At 46.4% G+C, this 25,470-nt stretch overlaps 1 protein-coding gene across 9 annotated transcripts in view; it reads left to right on the plus strand.

Moving 5' to 3' along the window:
- Positions 1 to 8,741: 8,741 nt before the first annotated feature.
- The window catches only part of ncor2 (nuclear receptor corepressor 2), a 244,980-nt gene continuing 228,251 nt past the window's right edge, over positions 8,742 to 25,470 (plus strand). For 7 of the 9 annotated variants that reach the window (XM_072587584.1, XM_072587583.1, XM_072587589.1 and 4 more), the window contains exon 1: positions 8,742 to 8,919. The gene's annotated coding sequence lies outside the window, so the exon portion shown is untranslated. Of the gene's footprint in view, positions 8,920 to 9,373; positions 9,389 to 25,470 lie in introns of those variants that run through there. The other 2 variants (XM_072587591.1, XM_072587585.1) reach the window with 2 other exon arrangements.

The following is a 25,470-nucleotide window of genomic DNA, read 5'->3' on the forward strand; positions in this document are numbered from 1 at the left end:
TGGAACTCAGTGTTGATTTGTTCACTTTTAAAACGAGACATCATTCAGTTTATTAGGGAACCTAAGAGGCTTGGTATTAATTAGTGAACTCACCAAACACTGATGTTAACATTTTGCGTCTGATTAATCCTTCCTCAGAACTGACAGTAGCTCAGAGCTGATGAGATACCATGCTGCCAGACCTGCTGTGTTTTTCCATTAACTCCTGTTTTTGTTTCTGATTTACAGCATCTGTAATTCTTTTGGGTTTTAACCATTGATGTTGTCAGTTATAACAGTTCGTTACCAAAGTTTAAACATTAGTTTCTCATGAATTTCACCAGGAGTTAGGCAGCTTTGTTGAGTTCTGTGGCTTATCAGGAAATTGGCAATTGGTGCTGGGGAAACTGGAGGGGGGAGGGGAAGCAGACGAGTTTGGTGTGGGGTGGGGTACCAAGCACTGTAGGAAAGAAGGGCAGTGAACTACTCTGCTCCATCAGAATAAGGTCCAGTATCTTCTCTCCAATAGCTCACACTCACTCTATCTCTACAACTCTACCAATCTCCCATCAAAGATAATGCCCCACCATTCTTACTGTTGTTTGCAACACCTTCCCTGCTCACTTTCACCCACCCCAACCCCTGTCATCACTAACTCTGCTTGGTATATGCAATCTCTACACATTTGTTGGGCCACCTGCATCCATCTGCATCAACAGTAATAGATGTGCTGCCAAACTTCACCTCCTATAATACTTGCCTGTCTCTCCTGAGGAAATCAGCCCACAATTGGGCAGAAGGTCAAGATCTGTGATGTGCTGCCAAATGTATTTGTAGCAGCATTACAATGAGACTAACTGATGCAGCATTGAAGGGCAGTAATAACTTACAGGTGAATTGAAGATATGTACTGAGGAATCTTAGAGGCTGGCCAATTTCAGATGCCAAGGTCTGTTCACATAAAATATGTGTGGCTGGTGCCTACAGAATGTGCTCTGAGATAATGGTTCTATGTTTCCCATATGGAGATCATTCAGAACAAGTGTCATGACATGACAGTGAACCCTTAACGGTGAAACGTTAATTGAACCAAAGCTCACCTTGCCCCCTAAACTGTTAAAATATGAGTGACAGAGAACTCCCAAATTTCACTATTTAAAGAAAATAATATCAATTTATTCTTTAACTCTAAAAGTGAACATTAAACAACAACTATTCACAACTCTAAGTCCCCCTTTCTCTTAACTGCTTATTATCTGCCTCCAACTCTACAACAATATGCTGTTCCAACAAAACACTTATTAAAATTATATCAACTTCATTTCAAAACCGTAGAGTGGCTGTCATCATCGGTGTCTGTCTTCTTTTAGCTAAAGATCTCCCGGGGTTGTCTTCTTTCTTTTTACTGTGAAGATGTTTCATATGAAAAGGTACCTTTGCTAGAGAGTGTTGCTCTGTATGACTTTCAAACTGCCTGCCTTTTTTATACCCCCCCCCCCCCAACATCAGATCGTCTCATTGGTTCGATGTTGGCAAAACAATATATTCAAACCCGATTGGGTTTTAGTATCCTGGGGCATAATTTAAACTGATTGATTAAATTCGAATTGTCGTCGAAACAGCAACCAACACAGATATCTATTTCATAGCCAAATGTTACATATTTTCAATTTTCCAGTACACTCTGGGACTGCTAGTTAGTCATATGATAGGTGCTTTAAGGTCTCAGTACAGAACAGCATTCACTCTCTCTCAAAAGTGCAGTATACACCTTCAACTTCATAACACAAGTGAGGAGCTGAATTGACCAGAAGTTTCCTAGTTGACGTCTCCTGATGTCTAGCTTGTTTTTGGTGAGATTGTTAAGGTGTGTATTAATGAGGTGAATTGTGTATAAACAACGTGTTTAATAATCAGTAATGACCATCAGTTGACATCTTGCTGCTGGGAGGAGAAAGTGAGGACTGCAGATGCTGGAGATCAGAGTTGAGAGTATGGTGCTGGAAAGACACAGCAGGTCAGACAGCTTCTCAGATGCTGCCCATCTTGCTGCTGCTGCTGCCGCCTCATGAATTCCCTCACCATGCTCCTCGGAAACCGCGTTAGGGTACTGGAGCTGGAGTTGGATGAACTTCGGATCATTCAGGAGGCAGAGGGAGTTATTGAGAGGAGTTACAGGTAGGTAGTCACTCCGAAGGCACAAGAAAAAGGCAGATGGGTTACAGTCAGGGGACGGAAAGAGAACTGGGAGGCAGTGCAGGGATCCCCTGTGGCCATTCCGCTCAACAATAAGTATACCATTTTGGATACTGTTGGGGGGGATGTATTACCGGGCAAAGCAGTGGGGCACAGGGCTCTGGCACAGAGTCTGTCCCTGCTGCTCAGAAGGGAAGGGGGAAGAGGAGCAGAGCAGTAGTCATTAGGGACTCCACAGTTAGGGGGACAGAGAAGAGGTTCTGTGGGGACAAGAGAGAGTCACAGTTGGTGTGTTGCCTCCCAGGTGCCAGGGTTCGTGATGTCTCTTATCGTGTTTTTGAATCCTTAAGGGGGAGGGGGAGCAGCCCCAAGTCGTGGTCCACATAGGCACCAATGACAGAGGTAGGAAGAGCGATGGGGATTCAAGGCAGAAATTCAGGGAGCTAGGATGGAAGCTTAGAGCTAGGACAAACAGAGTTGTTGTCTCTGGTTTGTTGCCCATGCCACGTGCTGGTGAGGCGAGGAATAGGGCGAGAGAGGAGTTGAACATATGGCTACAGGGATGGTGCAGGAGGGAGGGTTTTGGATTCTTGGATAATTGGGGTGCTTTCTGGGGTAGGTGGGACCTCTACAAGCAGAATGGTCTTCATCTGAACCAGAGGGGTACCAGTATCCTGGGGAGGAAATTTGCTACGGCTATGGGGTGGGTTTAAACTAATCCAGCAGGGGGATGGGAACCAAAATTGTAGTTCGAGTATAGAAAAAGTTGAGAGTAGGGAGGTCTGAAATCAGGTTTCAGGGATGCAAGATAGCACCAGCAAGCAAGAAGTTGGTTTGAAGTGTGTCGACTTCAACGCCAAGAGCATCCAGAATAAGGTGGGTGAACTTGCAGTATGGGTTGATACCTGGGACTTCGATTTTGTGGCCATTTCGGAGACATGGATAGAGCAGGGACAGGAATGGTTTTTGCAGGTTCCAGGATTTAGATGTTTCAGTAAGAACATAGAACATGATAAAAGAGGGGAAGGTGTGGCATTGTTGGTCAAGGACAGTATTACAGTTGCAGAAAGGAGTTAGGGGACTCGTCAACTGAGGTAGTATGGGCAGAGGTTAGAAACAGGAAAGGAGCGGTCACCTTGTTGGGAGTTTTCTATAGGCCTCCGAATATTTCCAGAGATGTAGGGGAAAAGAAAAAATGATTCTCGACAGAAGTAAGAGAGACAGGGTAGTTGTCATGGGGGACTTCAACTTTCCAAATATTGACTGGGAACACTATAGTACGAGTACTATAGGTGGGTCAGTTTTTGTCTAGTGTGTGCAGGAGGGCTTCCTGACACAGTATGTAGACAGGCCAACAAGGGGTGAAGCCACATTAGATTTGGTACTAGGTAATGAGCCCAGCCAGGTGTTAGATTTGGAAGTAGGTGTGCACTTTGGTGATAGCGATCACAATTCTATTATGTTTACTTTAGTGATAGAAAGGGATAGGTGTATACCACTGGGCAAGTGTTACAGCTGGGGGAAAGGCAATTACGATGTGGTTAGGCAAGATTTAGGAAGCATAGGATGGGGAAGGAAACTGCAGGGGATAGGCACATTAGAAATGTGGAGCTTATTCAAGGAAAAGCTCCTGTGTGTCCGAGATAAGTATGTACCTGTCAGATAGGGAGGAAACTGTAGAGAGCGGGAGCCATGGTTTACGAAGGAAGTGGAATCTCTGGTCAAGAGGGAGAAGGCGGCTTATGTTAGGATGAGATGTGAAGGCTCAGTTAGGGCGCTTGAGGGTTACAAGGTAGCCAGGAAAGACCTAAAGAGAAAGCTCAGAAGAGCCAGGAGGAGACATGGGAAGTTGTTGGTGGATAGGATCAGGGTAAACCCTCAGGCTTTCTATAGGTATTTAAGGAATAAAAGAATGACAAGAGTAAGATTAGGGCCAATCAAGGATAGTAGTGGAAAGTTGTGTGTGGAGTCAGAGGAGACTGGGGAAGCACTAAATGAATATTTTTTGACAGTATTCATCTAGAAAACGACAATGTTGTCGAGGAGAATACTGAGATACAGGCTACTAGATTAGGTGGGATTGAGGTTCACAAGGAAGAGGATTAGAAATCCTGCAGAGTGTGAAAATAGATAAGTCCCCTGGGCCGGATGGGATTTATCCTAGGATCCTCTGGGAAGCCAGGGAGGAGATTGCCGAGCCTTTGGCATTGATCTTTAAATCGTCATTGTCTACAGCAATAGTGCCAGAAGACTGGAGGATACAAATGTGGTTCCCCTGTTCAAGAAGGGGAGGAGAGACAACCCTGGTAATTATAGACCAGTGAGCCTTACTTCAGTTGTTGGTAAACTGTTGGAAAAGGTTATAAGAGGTAGGATTTATAATCATCTAGAAAAGAATAATTTGATTAGGGATAGTCAGCATGGTTTTGTGAAGGGTAGGTCATGCCTCACAAACCTTATAGAGTGCTTTGAGAAGGTGACCAAACAAGTAGATGAGAGTAAACCGGTTGATGTGGAGTATATGGATTTTAGCAAGGCGTTCGATAAGGTTCCCCACAGTAGGCTATTGTACAAAATGCGGAAGAATGAGATTGTGGGAGATTTAGCAGTTTGGATCAGTAATTGACTTGCTGAAAGAAGACAGAGGGTGGTGGTTGATGGGAAATGTTCATCCTGGAGTCCAGTTACTAGTGGTGTACTGCAAGGGTCGATGTTGGGTCCACTGCTGTTCATCAATTTTATAAACGACTTGGATGAGGGCGTAGAAGGGTGGGTTAGTAAATTTGCAGACGACATTAGGGTCGGTGGAGTTGTGGATAGTGACAAAGGATGTTGTAGGTTACAGAGACATAGATAAGCTGCAGAGCTGGACTGAGAGGTGGCCAATGGAGTTTAATGCGGACAAGTGTGAGGTGATTCACTTTGGTCGGAGTAACCGGATTGCAAAGTACTGGGCTAATGGTAAGGTTCTTGGTAGTGTAGATGAGCAGAGAGATCTCGGTGTCCAGGTACACAGATCCTTGAAAGTTGCCACCCAGGTTGACAGAGTTGTTAAGAAGGCATGCAGTGTTTTAGCTTTTATTAATAGAGGGATCGATTCCGGAATCATGAGGTAATGCTACAGCTGTACAAAACTCTGGTGTAGCCGCACTTGGAGTATTGTGTACAGTTCTGGTCATCGTATTATAAGAAGGATGTGGAAGCTTTGGAAAGGGCGCAGAGGAGATTTTCTCGGATGTTGCCTGGTATGGAGGGGAGGTCTTACAAGGAAAGGCTGAGGGACTTGAGGCTGTTTTCATTAGAGATAAGAAGGTTGAGAGGTGACTTAATAGAGACATATAAGATAATCAGAGGGTTAGATAGGGTGGACAGGGAGAGCCTTTTTCCAAGTATGGTGACGGTGAGCACGAGGGGGCATAGCTTTAAATTGAGGGGTGATAGATATAGGACAGATGTCAGAGGTAGTTTCTTTACTCAGAGAGTAGTAAGGGTATGGAATGCTTTGCCTGCAACGGTAGTAGATCCGCCAACTTTAAGTACATTTAAGTCGTCATTGGACAAGCATATGGACGTACATGGAATAGTGTAGGTTAGATTGGTTTCAGATTGGTATGACAGGTCGGAGCAACATCGAGGGCCGAAGGGCCTGAACTGTGCTGTAATGTTCTATGTTCTCTGGTGCTTGGGAAAAGAGACGGAGCAAGAGAATCTGGACAGAAACCTCATAACACTCTTCACCTGATTCTGCCTCGTGTCCCACCAGAGACCCTGGGAGATTTAACCCCATGATTTGATGCCCCCTTTATCCTTGTTACAGTCAGATCCCAAGAGTGTGAAGTGAATTTTGATAGAGTTTCATTCTGACTGGAGTTTGATGTTTTACTTTAAGTCCTGCTTCAGGGAGGTTGGGATGGAGCAGATTGGGAAATGTCAGATGGAGCTAGTTTAAATAGGGGCAGATTTGCTCTGCTATGCTGGGCCTTATTCACTGGACTGGGCCATGCTCATGTTTCAATATGGAACTTCGCTGGCAGAATCTACGTTTAGAAAATGAGAATGATGTGATCAAATATTTCGACAACAGCAATGGGGAAGCAATGATGTAGCGATATTATTGTTAGACTATTAATCCAGAGACTCAGGTAATATTCTGGGGACATTGGTTTGAATACCACCATGGCAGATAGTGGAATTCGAATTCAGTTTAAAAAAACTGGGATTAAGAGTCTAAAAATGACAATAAAACTATTATCAATTGTCAGGAAAAAATCCACCTGGTTCACTAATGTCCTGTAGGGAAGGTAACTGGTGTCCTTACCTAGTCTGGCACACATGTGACTCCAGACCTAAATCAATGTGGTTGACTCAGAACTGACCCCCTCTAGTACAATTAAGGATGAGCAATAAATGCTGGCGTAGCCAGTGGTGCCCTCATCCTATGAATAAATAAAAAAAAGCAATGGGGATAGTGTTGACTTGGTGTGTTGTTTTTACTTGCTCCTAACTTAATTGTGTCCTGGGAGATATAGAAGCTGTCAACAAGGGTGAAAGCTCAGCACAGGAGCTGTTTGTGAGAGAACTGCCCCTGGTACTGGAAAAAGAGCTTAGGGATTGGTGCTGGGCTAGTTGAGAGGGGTCAATGCTAGGCTAGTTTGGGGGGTGGGGGGGATGGGTGGGGTTGGTGCAGGGCCTGTGGGGAAGTGGGGGGGGGGGGTTGGTGCTGGGGCAGTGGGGGGGGGGGGTGGTTGGTGGTAGGCCTGTGTGGGGGAGGGGGGGGTTGGTGCTGGGCCTGTTGGGGGGGGGTTGGTGCTGGAACAGTGGGAGCGGGGGGGTTGGTGCTGGGGCAGTGGGGGAGGGGGGTGTTGATGCTGGGCCTGTGGGGGTTGTTGGTGCTGGGGCGGTGGGGGGGGTTGGTGCTGGGCCTGTGGGAGGGGGGGGGGTTGGTGCTGGAACAGTGGGGGCGGGGGGGTTGGTGCTGGGGCAGTGGGGGAGGGGGGTGTTGATGCTGGGCCTGTGGGGGGGGGGGGTTGGTGCTGGGGCGGTGGTGGAGGGGGGGTTGTTGCTGGGGCGGTGGGGGAGGGGGATGTTGGTGCTGGGACAGTGGGGGAGGGGGAGGGTTGGTGCTGGGGCGGTGGGGGAGGGGGGAGGTTGGTGCTGGGCCAGTGGGGAAGGGGGGAGTTGGTGCTGGGGCGGTGGGGGAGGAGGGGGGGTTGATGCTGGGCCAGTGAGGAAAGGGGGAGTTGGTGCTGGGGTGGTGGGGGAGGAGGGGGGGGGTGGTGCTGGGCCTTTGGGGGAGGGGGGTGGTGCTGGGCCTGTGGGGGAGGGGGGGTGATGCTGGGCCAGTGGGGGAGGGGGGGTTTGTGCTGGGGCGGTGGGGGAGGGGAGGTTGGTGCTGGAGCGGTGGGCGTGGGGGGGGTTGGTGCTGGGGTGGTGAGGGAGGGGGGGGTGTTGGTGCTGGGGCGGTGGGGGAGGGGGGGGTTGGTGCTGGGCCAGTGGGGAGGGGGGATGGTGCGGGGCCTGTGGAGGATGGGGGTTGGTGCTGGGGCAGTGGGGGGGGGGGGATTGGTGCTGGGCCTGTGGGGGAGGGGGGGAGTTGATATTGAGCTAATGGGGGAGGGGGAGGGTTGGTGCTGGGGCGGTGGGGAGTGGGGGGGGAATTGGTGCTGGGCCAGTGAGGAAGGGGGGTGTTGGTGCTGGGCCTGTGGGGGAGGGGGGGTATTGGTGCTGGGCCTGTGGGGGAGGGGGGGGTTGGTGCTGGGGCAGTGGGGGAGGGGGGTTTGGTGCTGGGGCGGTGAGGGAGGGGGGCTGTTGCTGTTGGGGCTGGGGCGGTGGGGAGGGGGTGTTGGTGATGGGGCGGTGGAGGATGCACTCAGAGTGCTTATTATTATTATTGTTGTTGTGGGGCCGCACGACTCTCTCTCTGTCTCTGGTTGTGTGTGTGTGTGTGTCTGTCTGTCTGTCTCTGGGTGTGTGTGTATATCTCTGTGTCTGCGTGTGTGTGTCTCTCTGTGTCTGGGTGTGTGTGTGTCTCTGTCTCTGGGAGTCTCTGGGTGTGTGTGTTTCTGTGTCTGGGTGTGTGTGTGTGTGTGTCTCTGTCTGTGGGTGTGTGTGTCTCTGTGTCTCTGGGTGTGTGTGTGTCTCTGAGTGTGTGTGTGTTTCTGTGTCTGGGTGTGTGTGTCTCTCTCTCTGTGTCTCTGGGTGTGTGTGTCTGGGAGTGTGTGTGTGTCTCTGGGTGTGTGTGTGTCTCTGTGTCTGGGTGTGTGTGTGTCTCTGGGTATGTGTGTCTCTGTGTCTGGTGTGTGTCTCTGGGAGTGTGTGTGTGTGTCTGTGTCTCTGGGAGTGTGTGTCTCTGTGTCTGGGTGTGTGTGTGTGTGTGTGTCTCTCTGTATCTGGGTCTGTGTGTGTGTCACTGTCTCTGTGTTTGTCTCTGGGTCTCTGTGTGTGTGTGTCTCTGTGTGTGTGTGTCACTGTCTGTGTGTGTGTGTGTGTGTCTGTGTGTCTCTGGGTGTGTGCGGAAACAGGAAGGAAATGGTTAAACGGGAGGAAATGAGTGTGTTCCCGGAGAGAGAGAGAGAGAGACACAGAGACAGAGACAGAGAGAGCGGGGAGGGTGCGGTGACGGCGCGGGGGGGAGTCAGGGGCACGCACCGGCCGCTGCTCTCTGTCTGAGTGACTCCCTGAGGCGGCCCTGCTGCAGGAAAGGCCCGGGACTCGGTGCTCGCAGGATCGAGGCTGACTCTCGGGGTAAGTAAGGCCCTAGGCCCGGGGGAGGCTCCAGGCCTCTGGGGTTAACGCTGCCCTGACCCTGCTCTAACCAGCTCCTCACACTAACCCCACACTCTCTGTGTGTCTGTCTCTCTCTGTCTGCGTGTGTCTCTCTGTCTGTCTCTCTCTGTGTCTGTCTGTGTGTGTCTGTCTCTCTCTCTCTCTCTCTCTGTGCCTGTGTGTGTCTGTCTCTCTCTGTGTCTGTCTCTCTGTCTCTCTCTCTCTCTCTCTCTGTGTCTGTGTGTGTGTGTCTGTCTGTCTCTCTCTCTGTGTCTGTGTCTCTCTCTCACTGGCTGAGTAGCAGCTTCTAAACACTGACTGTCAATTCTCTCCCCCCTCAACTCCAATCACTTTCTGTGTATTTCACACAATTTTTCATTTTCACCACTCTAAGCTCAGACTAACCCAAGAACTACACCATAGACTGATTCTGCTTCTCTACCTGACGGTAAGGGTGACTGAGAGGGGGCATTTGAAAATCTCAAAGGCACTGTCCTATCTGCCCCTCTCCTACCCCCAACAAACTGCTACCAAATACCAGTGAGGCCCAAACCAAACATCCAGTCCAACAGCCCCATTGGTTGCAGACAGGCAAGGATTCAGGGTCTCTCTTTATCAGGCTCTTCAGCCCATCACAGGGCTCTTTTTTAAAATCTTCTTTCACAGGTGGTGAGTGTCATTGGCTAGGCCAGCATCTTTTTTTCGATACGTAATTACCCCTTGAACTGAGTGTCTTGCCAGGCTCAGCAAGGGGATGGGAACCTGTTTTGTTGGTCCATTATATAGGAGAAAGAGAATAGGGAGGACATGGACAGGATTTCACAGTCACGAGTGTACTGGCATACAGCAAGCTGGTTTGAAGTGTGTCTACTTCGACACCAAAAGTATCCGGAATAAGATAGGTAAGCTTGCAGCATGGACAGTTACCTGGGACTTCGATGTTGTGGCTGTTTCAGAGACATGGATTGAGCAGGGTCAGGAATGGATGTTGCAGATTCCAGGGTTTAGATCTTTCATTAAGATCAAGGAAGGTGGTAAAAGAGGGGGAGGTGTGGCTTTGTTAGTCAAGGTATAATGGTGGCTGAAAGAACTTTTTGATGAGGACCTATCTACTGAGGTGGTATTGGCTGAGGTTAGAAACAGGAAAGGAGAGGTCACACTACTTGGAGTTTTCTTTATAGGCCTCTGCAGAGTTCCAGGCATGTGAAGAAGAGGATTGGCAAAACGATTCTGGGCAGGAGTGAAAGGAACAGGGTGGTCATTATGGGGGATTTTAGCCACACTGGATCTGGTACTTGATAATGAACCAGGCCAGGTGTTTGATTGAGTGGTAGGTGAGCACTTTGGAGAGAGTGACCATAATTCGGTTACGTTTCGTTTAGCGATGGTAAGGGATAGGTAAGTGCCACAGGGCAGGAGTTATTGATGGGGGAAGGGCAAATATAATGCGATTAGACAAGAATTAGGTTGCATAGAATGGAGTAGCAAAATGCAGGGAATGAGGGCAATCGAAATGTGGAGCTGGTTTAAGGATATTGCATATGTTGATAGGTAGGTCCCTATCAGGCAGGGAGAAAGTGATAAAGTAAGGGAAGCGTGGTTAACTAGGGAAATTGTATCTCTTGTGACGTTGAGACGAGCTGGTTCAGATAAGGCGATGGAGAGTTACAGATTAGCTAGGAAGGATTTAAGGATAGAGTTAAGAAGAGCAAAGAGAGGACATGAGCATTCTTTAGCAGGTAGAATAAAGGAGAACCCTAAAGCTTTCTATAGATATGTGAAGAATAACAGGATGAAGGGGGTAGGAATAGGGCCAGACAAAGACAGAAGTGGAAAGTTGTGTGTGGACTCTATGGAGGTCAGAGAGGTGCTAAATGAACATTTTTCATCTGTTTTCACTCAAGAAAAGGAGAATATTGTAGAGGAGAATTCTGAGATACAGGCTAATAGACATGAAAGGATTGAGGTTAGTAAGGAGGAAGTGTTATCAATTCTAGAAGAAATGAAAATAGACAAGTCCCCTGGGCTGGACAGGATTTATCCGAGGATTCTTTGGGAGACTAGGAAGAAGATGTTGGAGCCCTTGGCCTTGGGTCTTTGCATCTTCATTGTCTACAGGTTTAGTACCAGAGAACTGGAGGATTGCAAATGTTGTGCTCTTGTTCAAGAAGGGCAATAGAGATGAGCCAGGTAATTTTAGATCAGTGAGCCTTACGTCTGTTATAGGAAAAAGTTTTGAAAAGGATTATGAAAGATAGGATTTATAATCATCTAGCAAGCAACAATTTGATTTCAGATAATCAATATGGTTTCGTTAAGGGCAGTAGGGTCTCACAAACCTCAGAGTGTTTTGAGAAGGTGACCAAGCATGTAGATGAGAGTAGGGCAGTTGACGTGGTATACATGGACTTCAGTAAAGCCTTTGATAAAGTTCCACATGGCAGGCTGTTTGAGAAAATGCAGAGGCATGGAATTGAGGGTGATTTAGCAGTTTGGATTAGAAACTGGCTTTCTGCAAGAAGGCAATGGGTGGTAGTTGATGAAAAATATTCAGCCTGGAGTCCGGTTACTAGTGGTGTGCCACAAGGATCTGTTTTGGGACCACTGCTATATGTCATTTTTATAAATGACTTGGATGCTGGCATAAGTGGATGTGTTAGTAACTTTGCAGATGACACTAAAGTCGGTGGAGTAGTGGACATTGTGGAAGAATGTTGCAGGTTGCAGGGGAGTTGGTTAAATAGCAGAATTGGGCTGAGAGATGGCAAATGGAGTTCAGTGCAGATAAATGTGAGGTGATTCACTTTGGGAAGAATAACAAGAAATCAGAATACTGGGTCAATGGAAAGATTCTTGGTAATGTGCATGTGCAGAGGGATCTTGGTGTCCATGTACATGGATCCTAAAAGTTGCCTCCCAGGTTAATAGTGCTGTTAAGAAGGCATACGGTGTGTCAGGTTTCATTGGTAGAGGGATTGAATTCCGGAGCTGTGATTGTTATGCTGCAACTATACAAAAAGCTAGTGTGACCTCACTTGCAGTATTGTGTGCAGTTCTGGTCGTCCCGTTACAGGAAGGATGTGGAAGCATTGGAAAAGGTGCAGAGGAGATTTACCAGGATGTTGCCTGGTCTGGAGCAAAGGTCTTATGAGGAAAGGCTGAGGGACTTGGGTCTGTTCTCATTGGAGACAAGAAGGCTAAGAGGGGATTTAATAAAGACATATAAGATGATCAGAGGATTAGATGGGGTGGACAGTGAGAGTCTTTTTCTTAGGATGATGTCATCAACTTGTACGAGGGGGCATCGCTGCAAATTGAGGGGTGATAGATTTAAGACAGATGTCAGAGGCAGGTTCTTTACTCAGAGAGTGGTGGGGGTGTGGAATGCCCTGCCTGACAATGTTGTTAACTCAGCCACATGAGGGAGATTTAAACAATCCTTGGATAAGCACATGGATGATGGTGGGATAGTGTAGGGGGATAAGTCATAGAGTCATAGAGATGTACAGCATGGAAACAGACCCTTCGGTCCAACCCGTCCATGCCGACCAGATATCCCAACCCAATCTAGTCCCACCTGCCAGCACCCGGCCCATATCCCTCCAAACCCTTCCTATATACCCATCTAAATGCCTCTTAAATGTTGCAATTGTACCAGCCTCCTTCACATCCTCTGGCAGCTCATTCCATACACGTACCACCCTCTGCGTGAAAAAGTTGCCCCTGAGGTCTCTTTTATATCTTTCCCCTCTCACCCTAAACCTATGCCCTCTAGTTCTGGACTCGCTGACACCAGGGAACAGACTTTGTCTATTTATCCTATCCATGCCCCTCATAATTTTGTAAACTTCTATAAGGTCACCCCTCAACCTCTGATGCTCCAGGGAAAACAGCCCCAGCCTGTTCAGCCTCTCCCTGTAGCTCAGATCCTCCAACCCTGGCAACATCCTTGTAAATCTTTTCTGAACCCTTTCAAGTTTCACAACATGTTTCCGATAGGAAGGAGACTAGAATTGCACGCAATATTCCAACAGTGGCCTAACCAATGTCCTGTACAGCCGCAACATGATCTCTCAACTCTTGTACTCAGTACTCTGACCAATAAAGGAAAGCAAACCAAATGCCTTCTTTACTATTCTGTCTATCTGCGACTCCACTTTCAAGGAGCTATGAACCTGCACTCCAAGATCTCTTTGTTCAGCAACACTCCCTAGCACCTTATCATTAAGTGTATAAGTCCTGCTAAGATTTGCTTTCCCAAAATGCAGCACCTCACATTTATCTGAATTAAACTTGATCTGCCACTTCTCAGCCCATTGGCCCATCTGGGCCAGATCCTGTTGTAATCTGAGGTACCCCTCTTCGCTGTCCACTACACCTCCAATTTTGGTGTCATCTGCAAACTTACTAACTGTACCTCTTATGCTCGCAGCCAAATCATTTATGTAAATGACAAAAAGTAGAGGGCCCAGCACTGATCCTTGTGGCACTCCACTGGTCACAGGCCTCCAGTCTGAAAACAACCCTCCACCACCACCCTCTGTCTTCTACCTTTGAGCCAGTTCTGTATCCAAATGGCTAGTTCTCCCTGTATTCCATGAGATCTAACCTTGCTAATCAGTCTCCCATGGGGAACCTTGTCGAACGCCTAATTGAAGTCCATATCGATCGCATCTACTGCTCTGCCCTCATCAATCTTCTTTGTTACTTCTTCAAAAAACTCAATCAAGTTTGTGAGACATGATTTCCCACGCACAAAGCCATGTTGACTATCCCAAATCAGTCCTTGCCTTTCCAAATACATGTATGTCCTGTCCCTCAGGATTCCCTCCAACAACTAGCCCACCACTGAGGTCAGGCTCACTGGTGTATAGTTCTCTGGCTTGTCTTTACCGCCCTTAAACAGTGGCACCACGTTTGCCAACCTCCAGTCTTCGGGCACCTCATCTGTGACGATCGATGATACAAATATCTCATCAAGAGGCCCAGCAATCACTTCTCTGGTTTCCCACAGAGTTCACGGGTACACCTGATCAGGTCCTGGGGATTTATCTACCTTTAACTGTTTCAAGACATCCAGCACTTCCTCCTCTGTAATCTGGATATTTTGCAAGATGTCACCATCTGTTTCCCTACAGTCTATATCTTCCATATCCTTTTCCACAGTAAATACTGATGCAAAATATTCATGTAGTATCTCCCCCATTTTCTGTGGCTCCATTCAAAGGCCACCTTGCTGATCTTTGAGGGGCTCTATTCTCTCCCTAGTTACCCTTTTGTCCTTAATATATTTGTAAAAACCCTTTGGATTCTCCTTAATGGCTTAGATTAGTTCACTGGTCGGCGCAACATCGAGGGCCGAAGGGCTTGTTCTGTGCTGGATTGTTCTACGTTCTATTTCACAAGGCAGTTCAGAGTCAGCTAAAGTAGCAGTGGGACTGGAGTGATATGTAGGCCAGGTTTGCTCCCTAAAAGTGAAATTTTACAGGAATCGGTGATATTTGTCATGATCTGTATCACAGACACTAGTTTTACATTTCAGACTTTTTTATTTTCCACTGGGTGGAATTTGAACCCATATCCCCATAGCATTCATCTGGACCTCTGAATCGGGAGTCCAGTGATATTCCCAGTACGTCACTGTAACTGCCTTTCCCGGTCCCTGATCTCCTGTTGTTCCTGGTGGAATCCTTTATGTCACACTGTGCCTTTACACTATCCAGTCACTTCCAGTAAAACTGTAACATAACTTCCCAGCTTCTTTACTCAGGGTTCTGACTGATGAAGGCCAGTGTCCCAAAAGTCGTCTTCACTGCCCTGTCTATCTGTGACTCCACTTTCAGAGAACTGTGAACCTGAACTCCAAGATCCCTCTGTTCCACTACACTCCTTAAGGCCCTGCCATTCACCATGAAACTCCTACTTTGATTTGACTTTCCAAAGTGCAAGACCTCACACTTATCTATATTAAACTATTTGTCGTTTCTCGGCCCACCAACCCAGCTGATCAAGGTCCTGCTGCAATTTCTGATTGCCTTCCTCACTGTCCACGATATCGCTTATTTTAGTGTCATCTGCAAACTTACTATCCATGCCTTGTACATTCTCATCCAAATTATTGATATAGATAACAAACAGTAATGAGCCCAGCACCGACCCCTGAGGCACTCCATTAATCACAGGCCTGCAGTCAGATGAGCATCCTTCCACTATTACCCTCTGCTTCCTACCATCAAGCCAGTTTTGTATCCAATTTGCCAGCTCCCCCTGGATTCTATGCCATCTAAACTTCCAGATCAGCCTCCCATGTGGAACCTTATCAAAGGCTTTACTAAAATTACCATCCCTGCAACATTCCTGATGAAGAGCTTATGCCAGAAACGTTGATTCTCCTGCTCCTCTGATACTGACTGATCTGCTGTGCTTTTCCAGCACCATACTTTTCGACTCTGATGTCCAGCATCTGTAGTCCTCGTTTTTTCCTGTCCCCAAGATATCACCATTAACTTCCCCAAGTTCCCAAGTCCTTATAAACCAATGTTCTCATTCCAGGTTTGAGTTTGGTAAACCTTCTCGGAACTGCATCCAATGTATTTCCGACCTTCCTTAAATAGGGAGACCAGTCCTGTACACAAGTCTCTAGACTGTCTTACCAGTGCTTTGTATAACTGATGCATAATCTCTCTACATTTATATTCAATTCCCCTCACAATAAATGGTAACATGATTTCCCTGTCACAAAACCATGCTGCCCCCGCCTCACTGCCTTGAACTTCTTGAACTGCCTGAGGTGTTATAATATCTTTAATTAGCACTTCTAACATTTTCCTTATGACTAATGTTAACCTAACTGATCTGTAGGTTTCTGCTTTCTGTCTCTCCCTTTTGAATAAAAGATATTGTGGTACTTGATGACACTAAGGTATTGAGAGCAGCTCTGGTCCTTTGTTGAAACAAGGCAAGGCCATGAAAAGATTACTAGTCACAGCATTTGGCTTAGATTGTAGAGAAGTAGTTTTGATAAGAAGTGAAGTTATATGAAACCTGTATCAAGTTTTGTTCAGACTACACCCTGTGCACTTCTGAGCAGTTCTGGTTGTCAATATTATAAATGGAATACTAAGAATGACACCAGAAGTGTGCAATTAAACCCATCAGGAAAAGATGGGCAGATTGTGACAAAAGGTGGAGTGAAACATGGTGGGGGTCTGAGAAATTTGCAAGGTTTTGATAGCATGGTTACAAAGACAATGTTTCCTTTTGGAGGATGAGCATAGCCAGTAACTATCAGACAGTCCCCAGGCAATCTAATAGGGACTCAGGTCAAACTTCTCTACCCAGAGATTTGGGAGACTGTGGAGCTCCTGTGCTTGAAACAAACAGTATACATAAATATTGTGTTTTAAATAGCAAATATATCGATATTTTCTCACATTTGAAATGTATGTGAAATCAGATGTGTTCTGAAAATTTCCTGAAGAAGGGCTTATGCCCAAAACGTCGATTCTCCCGCTCCTTGGATGCTGCCTGACCTGCTGCGCTTTTCCAGCAACACATTTTCAGCTCTGATCTCCAGCATCTGCAGTCCTCACTTTCTCCTCTGAAAATTTCAGCTCCAACATATCAGATGAATATGAAATACAACTCATTTAGAACATTGTTAAAAATCACACAACACCAGGTTATAGTCCAACAGGTTTAATTGGAAGCACACGAACTTTCGGAGCGACACTCCTTCATCAGGTGATAGTGGAGGGCTCGATCGTAACACAGAATTTATAGTAAAAATTTACAGTGTGATGTAACTGAAATTATACATTTAAAAATTGATTGTCTGTTAAGCCTTTCATCTGTTAAAATACAGTGATAGTTTCATTTCTTTCATGTATAAAATCACAAAACCCTTTTATTAAAAGTTGCATTCTCGGGTTAGCTGTTAGCAATGGTGATAGCCCCCTGTGTTCTCTGTCTATGACCTGATGTTTAGATTGATTCTAATCTAAAAAGTGAGATAACAGAGTTTTACATAAATTCATGCAGTTTTTGAGCTCAGAGTTCTACATGAATGTATGCAGTTTTTGAGCAAAGTGCAATTTAATTCTGCAAGTACCAATTCACCCCACAAAATATATGTGTGCATGTGGGCCTTTGTCTGTGTGTGTGTGTGTGTGTGTGTGTGTCTGTCTGGGGTGGGGGTTGTGAGTGTGAAAAAGTGTGTGTGTGTGCAGTGAGTGCAGAGTGTCTTAAGTCTGTGAGGGGGTGCATGTGTGGGAATGTGTGTCTATAAGGGTGTGTGTGGGTGTCTGTGTGCGCATCTGTATAACCCTGTGTGCGTGTGTATGTGAGCGTGTGTGTGTGTGTCGGAATATCTGTGTGTGTGTAGTGCAATGGTGACCACCTGTAATGTGACATGAACCTTCGGCCCATGATGTTGTGCCAAGCATTTATCTTAATCTAAGATCAACCTAATTTACACACCCCTCAATTTACTGCCGTCCATGTGCTTGTCCAGCAGTTGCTTAAATGTCCCTCCTGTCTCTGCCTCGACTACCACCGTGAGCAGTGCATTCCACGACCAACCGCTTTCTGCGTAAAGAACCTACCTCTGACATCTTCCTCCATTCACCTTAAGATTATGACCCCTCGTGAAAGGCCTAGAGAAAGGTCTCTGACTATCCACTCTATCTATGCCTTGTACACCTCTAACAAGACACCTCTCTTCCTCCTTATCTCCAGTGTGAAAAGCCCGAGCCCACTCAACCTCTGTTCATAAGAGAAGCTCTCCAATCAAGGCAGCAGCCTCGTAAATCTCTGGACCCTCTCTAAAGCTTCCACATCTTTCCTATAATGAAGTAACCAGAACTGAACACAATATTCCAAGTGTGGTCTAACTAGGGTTTTATAGAGCTGCAGCATAACCTCCTGGCTTTTAAACTCAATCCCCCTCTAAATGAAAGCCAAAACACCATACACCTTCTTAACAACTCTATCAACTTGGGTGGCAACTTTGAGAGATCTATGTACATAGAACATAGAACATTACAGCGCAGTACAGGCCCTTCGGCCCTTGATGTTGCACCGACCTGTCATACCAATCTGAAGCCTATCTAACCTACACTATTCCATGTACGTCCATATGCTTGTCCAAGGACGACTTAAATGCACTTAAAGTTGGCGGATCTACTACTGTTGCAGGCAAAGCATTCCATACCCTTACTACTCTCTGAGTAAAGAATCTACCTCTGACATCTATCCTATATCTATCACCCCTCAATTTAAAGCTATGCCCCCTCGTGCTCGCCGTCACCACACTTGGAAAAAGGCTCTCCCTGTCCACCCTATCTAACCCTCTGATTATCTTATATGTCTCTATTAAGTCACGTCTCAACCTCCTTCTCTCTAACGAAAACAGCCTCAAGTCCCTCAGCCATTCCTCGGAAGACATTCCCTCCATACCAGGCAACATCCTAGTAAATCTCCTTTGCATCCTTTCCAAAGCTTCCACAGCCTTCTTATAATACGATGACCAGAACTGTACACAATACTCCAAGTGCGGCCGTACAGAGTTTTATACAGCTGCAGCATAACCTCATGGTTCTGGAACTCGATCCCTCTATTAATAAAAGCTAAAACACTGTATGCCGCCTTAACAACCCTGTCAACCTGGGTGGCAACTTTCAAGGATCTGTGTACCTGGACACCGAGATCTCTCTGCTCATCTACACTACCAAGAATTTTACCATTAGCCCGGTACTTTGCATTCCGGTTACTCCAACCAAAGTGAATCACCTCACACTTGTCCGCATTAAACTCCATTTGCCACCTCTCAGCCCAGCTCTGCAGCTTATCTGTGTCTCTCTGTAACCTACAACATCCTTCGTCACTATCCACAACTTCACCGACCTTAGTGTCGTTTGCATATTTACTAACCCACCCTTCTACGCCCTCATCCAGGTCGTTTATAAAAATGATGAACAGCAGTGGACCCAACACCGACCCTTGCGGTACACCACTGGTAACTGGACTCCAGGATGAACATTTCCCATCAACCACCACAATCTGTCTTCTTTCAGCAAGTCAATTACTGATCCAAACTGCTATATCTTCCACGATCTCATTCTTCCACATTTTGTACAATAGCCTACTGTGGGGAACCTTATCGAACGCCTTGCTGAAATCCATATATTTCACATCAACTGGTTTACTCTCATCTACCTGTTTGGTCACCTTCTCAAAGCACTCTATAAGGTTTGTGAGGCATGACCTACCCTTCACAAAACCATGCTGACTATCCCTAATCAAATTATTCTTTTCTAGATGATTATAAATCCTAAATCTTATAAACTTTTCCAACACTTTACCAACAACTGAAGTAAGGCTCACTGGTCTATAATTACCAGGGTTGTCTCTACTCCCCTTATTGAACAGGGGAACCACATTTGCTATCCTCCAGTCTTCTGGCACTATTCCTTTAGACAATCTCCTCCCTGGCTTCCCAGAGGATCCTAGGGTAAATCCCATCCGGCCCAGGGGACTTATCTATTTTCACACTCTGCAGGATTTCTAATACCACTTCCTTGTAAACCTCAATCCCACCTAGTCTAGTAGCCTGTATCTCAGTATTGTCCTCGACAACTTTGTTGTTTTCTAGAGTGAATACTGTCGAAAAATATTCATTTAGTACTTCCCCATCTCCTCTGACTCCACACACAACCAGTGTGTCCCACTGTACCTCCACACTGCCAAGAATCGTGTCTTTATCTCTGCATTCAGCATTCAAATTCGACCTTACAAAATGCATCACTTCACATTTATCCAGGTTGAACTCCATCTGCGACTTCTCAGCCCAGCTCTGCATCCTGTCAATGTCATGTTGTAGCCTGCAACAGCCCTCGACATGCTCTGTGACGCTACCGACCTTTGTGTCATCAGCAAACTTACTAACCCACCCTCCCACATCTTCATCCAAGTCATTTATAAAAACTGTAAAGTACAGAGGCCTGAGAACAGATCCCTGTGGGACACTACTCAACACTGACCTTCAGGCGGAATACTTTCCATTCGCTACCATTCACTGTCTTCTTTCAGTCAGCCAATTTTGTATCTAGATAGTCAAGTTTCCCTGTATCCCATACCTCCTGACTTTCTGAATGAGCCGACCGTGGGGAACCTTATCAAATGCCTGACTGATATCTAAATATACCACATCCACTGCTCGATCTTCGTCAACTTGTCTCATCACATCCTCAAAGAACTCATTAAGGCTTGTGAGGCACAACCTGTCCATCACAAAACCATGCTGACTATCTTTAATCAATCTATGTTTTTCCAAATAATCATAAATCCGATCTCTCAGAATCTTTGCAACACCTTATTTTGTTAGGCTCTTTTCCCGAGGTTTATCACACGAGATGCAATTTGCACACACCAACTTCTGCAAACAGTTAAAGTTAATTGAAGCCTGTACAAGCTAGGTGGCCCCTTTTGACCCTCTTCACAGGCATGCAAAGTCGAGTCAAAAAGGCCCCGGACAAAGAAAACACATCCCCTTTATACAGGTCAGTTGGTAACGCTCACAGATACTCTGGCCATTCCCCCCTTTCCCCCCCACTATAACCACATGTTACCCCAGGCACAATGGTAAGATGAGATCATCCTTGGAAATCATGCAAATGTAAATGCCTAATCCTGGGGAATCATTATGCAGATGATTTCCTGACTCTGTGATTTCCGCAAGACAATGTAGATGTGATATGTCCTAGCTTCGAGGTGGCCCTGCAAATCAGTTCTGGTTCCACTACTTCTCCACACAATGTAGGTGTGATAGACTTCAGCATTGGGGATGATCATATAAGTGAACCTGATTGGCTGGGGGCTGGCTATGAAAGTATTTCTGAATGGAAGGGGCTGAATAATAGTTTAATTTGATAATAGTAGCAAATGATTGTCTAAGTGGAGTGAGAGTCATCCGTATTCTTGCATGAATGTCGTCTCCATCCACTTGCAGAATGTTCAGTCAGTGCAGTTTAACCCTTTAATATTACATTAATGTCCAGAAAGATAGTCCAATTTAATCTTTTAACATTACAGCTTACCACTGATTGGTCTGAATTCCCAGGGGATTCCTTATTCCCTTTCTTGAACAGAGGAACAACATTTGCCTCCCTCTAATCAGCTGGTACTAATCCCATGGAGAGTGAGGATGGAAACATCATTGCCAGAGGCGCAGCAATCTCATTCTTCGCTTACTATAGTAACCTTGGATATATCTGTTCCAGCCTTGGGGACCTATCTATCTTGATGCACATCCACTTCCTTAATATCACTCTGTAAAAGCCAATTAACCTGGTCCATGGTATTCTCACTATCAACAAGGTCCCTCTTTCTCATGAAGCAAAAAACTAATTTAGGGCCTCCCAACCTCTTCAGACTCCAGGCACAAGTTCCCTCCACTCTCCCTGATTGGCCCTACCCTCTCTCTGATCATTCTCTTATTCCTCACATACCTGTAGAACACCTTTGGGTTTTCGCTAATCCTTCCCACCAAGGCTTTTTTGTGTCCCCTCCTCACTGTCCTCAGTCCACTTTGAGTTCTTTCCTAGCTACCCTGTAATCCTCTAAGGGTGTGCCAGATTCTTGCTTCGTCAACCTTAAGTAAGCTTCCTTCTTCCTCTTGCTGAAAAGCTCCTCTTCTATTGTCATCCAAGGCTCCTACACCTTACTGTTCCTTGCCTGTCTTGGAGGGACAAAGTTATCCAACACTCACAACAAGTGCTCCTTAAACAGCCTCCACATTTCTGTTGTGCCTTTCCCTTAGAACAATTGTTCCCAATGTATACTCCACAGCTCCTGTCTAATAGCTGTATAATTTCCCTCCCCCAATTAAACACCTTCCTATACTGTCTGTTTCTATCCCTCTCCATGGTTATGGTAAAAGTGAGGCAGTCGTGGTCATTCTCAGCGAAATGCTATCCCACTGAGAGATTTGACACCTGGCCTTGCTCATTGCCGAGCACCAAATCCAATATGGCATGCCCCGAGACGACTTATCTACATATTGAGTCAGGAATCCCTCCTGGACACCTGACAAAATTGGCTCCATCCAGACCATCTGCACTAAGGCGGTTCCTATCAATATTAGGGAAGTTGAAGTCATCCATAACAACAATTCTGTTACATCTATACATTTCCAAGTTCTGCTGTCCAATCTGTTCTTACATCTCTCTGCAGCTATTTGGGGGGGGGGGCGGTTTATAAAAAAAACACCCAGTAAAGTCACTGCTCCTTTCCTGTAACTGACTCTCACCCATACTGACTCAGTAGACAAACCCTCCTCAACAACCCCCTTTTCTGCAGCTGTGATGCACTCTCTCATTAACAATGCTACTCCCCCTCCCTTTTTTTTGAAAGATCTAAATCCTGGAACATCCAGCAGCCATTCCTGCCCCTGTGAAAGCCATGTCTCTGATATGGCCACAACATCGTAGTTCCAAGTACTGTTCCATGCTCTAAGTTCATCACTCTTATTCCTGACATTCCTTGTATTGAAACAGACACACTTGAACCCATCCCTTTGTCCTATCAACTGTGTATCCTTCCTGACAGACTCTTTGCATTCTATTTCTGTCAATTAAACAGGGTACCCATGCCCCTGCCAAACTATTTTAAACCCTCCCGAAGTGTCCTAGCAAATCTCCCGCCCAGGACATTGGTGCCCCTCCAGTTTAAGTGCAACCCATCCTTCATGTACAGGTCCTACCTTCCTCAGAGGTTCCTCAATGATCTATGTATCTGGTGTCCTGCTTTCTGCACCAGCCCTGTGTTTAGCCGCACTCACTCCCTGTTCCTCACCTCACTAGCCTGTGGCATCTTGAGATTACTACTCTGCTCGTCCTGCTTTTTACCTTCCAGCCTAAATCCCTGAAATCACCTTTTAGATCCTCCTCCCTTTTCCTGGCTATATCATTGGTGCCAATGTGCACCAAGACTTCTGGCTGCTCCCCCTCCCCCTTCACGAGAGACATACAGGACCCTGGCACCTGGGAGGCAACCTTCTGGGAGTCCTGTTTGTGACCACAGAATCTCATGCCCATTCCTTTAACTATTGAGTCTCCTACCACCAGCGCTTTTCTATTCTCCCTCCTTCCCTTCTGAGCCACAGAGCCAGAGACCTTGCCATTATGGCTTTCCCCGGTAGGTTATCCTCCCCAACAGTATCCAAAATGGTATACTTATTATTGAGGGGAATGGCCACAGGGGATCCGGTGGGTGGGAGATGCTACCTAAGTATTATTTCAGGTAAAGCAACTGCCCAGGTATGTTACCTGACTTACTCAGCAGTCCTGTGTCCGCTCATGCTCAGTGTGTGCTCCGCCTATTCATGAATTAAGTTATTAAAGGATTAATTTACCTTCCCAGCAGCCCCCTGGTCCTCGTTCTCACTGCTCCTGCTGCTGCAGCAAAAATTTATAAATACAAGACAAACCACCCAAAGCTCATTTCACAAAAGCAGGTAATACTAGGCTTTCTGGAACCTTCTGTGCTTGTGTACACACCTGCCACAGTTTTGGAGATTTCCTGGATGCATGCAAAATCTTGCTCTTGCAGATAAACATCTCCCACTCTTTAGACAAATGCTGAATGTGGTGTGCTTTACAACTGGGTAAACTGTCCATCTGTGAGGAAATTGGTAATGCATTGGCATAGATTGAGAATTGTTTAGCACACAGAAAGCAGGGAGTTGGAATAAGTGGGTTGTTTGTGGAGTGGAAAGTGGTAATTAGTGGGGCTACCACAGCTACCCTGAAACCCCCTCCTCACAGGAACAGGCTGATGTGTGCAGTAGTTGCAGCCCTTACTGATTTGGTCTGAGCTTGGTGTCTGATGTGACCAGTAAGGTCAGAACTACCAGAGGATCAACCAAGCCGAGACTCATATAGACATTGATGCAAACTCTATTTAAATGATGGAGATTGGGGCGGAGAGAAAAGAAATCCTCTTTCCAAACAATGTCAGAAGGAGGCTGTCTCTTCAGGAAGTTTCCGCACCAAGCACCTCCAATTCCTCCTCCTCCTCTCTCAGGTCCTCTCCACTCTCGATGAACTTAGAGAAGGAAACTCTTGTGTTTCAGGATCAGGTGCTATAGAAATACTTCACACTTCTACAGTACTTTATCGACTGTAATACAATGAAAAGTTGGCACCTCCAGCAGTGCAGCACACCCTCAGCACTGCACTGGTAGGTCTTTGATTTGATTTATGGTTGTCACATATTCAAAGTTTGGGAGAAAATTCGTAGCTCAGGTGCTCATTGTTGTGGTTCTGTTCGCCGAGCTGGGAATTTGTGTTGCAGACGTTTCGTCCCCTGTCTAGGTGACATCCTCAGTGCTTGGGAGACTCCTGTGAAGCGCTTCTGTGATCTTTCCTCCGGCATTTATAGTGGTTTGAACCTGCCGCTTCCGGTTGTCAGTTCCAGCTGTCCGCTGTAGTGGTCGGTATATTGGGTCCAGGTCGATGTGCTTATTGATTGAATCTGTGGATGAGTGCCATGCCTCTAGGAATTCCCTGGCTGTTCTCTGTTTGGCTTGTCCTATAATAGTAGTGTTATCCCAGTCGAATTCATGTTGCTTGTCATCTGCGTTTGTGGCTACTAAGGATAGCTGGTCATGTTACATGTACGTTAAGCTAGGAGGGATGGCCTAGTGGTATTATTCCATAGTTAGGGGGACAGATAGGAGGCTCTGTGTAAACGAGAGAGACTCACGGTTGGTGTGTTGCCTCCCAGGTGCCAGAGTTTGTGATGTCTCTAATCGTGTTTTCGGGATCCTTGAGGTGGAGCAGCCCCAAGTCATGGTCCACGTAGACACCAGCGACATAGGTAGGAAGAGAGATGGGGATTTAAAGCGGCGGTTCAGAGAGCTAGGGTGGAAACTTAGAGCTGGAACAAACAGAGTTGTTATCTCTGGTTAGTTGCCCGTGCTAGCAAGGCAAGGAATAGAGAGAGAGAGGAGTTGAACAGATGGCTAAAGAAATGGTGCAGGAGGAAGGGTTTTGGATTCCTGGATAACTGGGACTGTTTCTGGGGTAGGTGGGACCTTGGAAACAGGATGGTCTTCACCTGATCAGAGGGGTACCAATATCCTGGGAGGGAACTTTGCTGATGCTCTTTGGCTGGGTTTAAACTAATTCAGCAGGGGGATAGGAACCGAAATTGTAGTTCAAGTATATGGGAGGATAAGAGTAATGAAGTCAGATCTAAGGCTTCAAGGTCGCAAGAAGGCACCGGCAGGCAAGAAGTTGGTTTGAAGTATGAAAAATGTGTTGCTGGAAAAGCGCAGCAGGTCAGGCAGCATCCAAGCAGCAGGAGAATTGATGTTTCGGGCATAATCCCTTCTTCAGGAAGGGCTTATGCCTGAAACGTCGATTCTCCTGCTGCTTGGATGCTGCCTGACCTGCTGCACTTTTCCAGCAACACATTTTTCAGCTCTGATCTCCAGCATCTGCAGTCCTCACTTTCTCCTAGTTGGTTTGA

The sequence above is a fragment of the Chiloscyllium punctatum genome, chromosome 17 (assembly GCF_047496795.1).
Source record: "Chiloscyllium punctatum isolate Juve2018m chromosome 17, sChiPun1.3, whole genome shotgun sequence".
Classification (NCBI taxonomy): domain Eukaryota; kingdom Metazoa; phylum Chordata; class Chondrichthyes; order Orectolobiformes; family Hemiscylliidae; genus Chiloscyllium; species Chiloscyllium punctatum.